Below are 610 nucleotides of genomic sequence, written 5' to 3' on the forward strand. Positions count from 1 at the left end.
GTCGCCTTTTGCCGCGCGGCAAGCGTTTCCGCGTCCTGTGTGCAGGAGCCTTAAGCGAATTGACCAATCATGGGGCGTTTTCCAGCAAGGTACACAGACGACACAGTGTACTACACATTATCACGCGATTGGCTATATTTTAAATTTCTTCATTTGATAGCCAATCATGTGATAATGTGTAATACACTGTGTCGTCTGTGTACCTTGCTGGAAAACGCCCATTATATATATATATGTAGAAAGGGAAGTTGGTTCCATTTTAGCTTGAATATGGTTCCGAGAATTCAAATCGCGACACTCGATATATCGCAGCGACATATCGATCGTGGCATCGGCGAGAGATATCATGCGAATTACAAACGGTACGTATGTGCCTGATTGTGCATGTACGTGCAATTATATCAGATTATAGATGCATCATTTCGACATGTCCGTACACAGAGCATTCCCGTTCACGAGACTATTTCGCGAGAGATACATGAATTTTTTCACATCTCCGTAATTATTTGTAATCCTTACAATTCTCAATTTCGCGCCCTCGCGTTCGTATCTGCTGCGTCGCATCCAGCCATCGTCACGTCACATATACGCCGTAGGCGAGACAGACCTA

The sequence above is a fragment of the Formica exsecta genome, unplaced genomic scaffold (genome assembly GCF_003651465.1).
Source record: "Formica exsecta isolate Colony F162 unplaced genomic scaffold, ASM365146v1 scaffold616, whole genome shotgun sequence".
In the NCBI taxonomy this organism is placed as follows: domain Eukaryota; kingdom Metazoa; phylum Arthropoda; class Insecta; order Hymenoptera; family Formicidae; genus Formica; species Formica exsecta.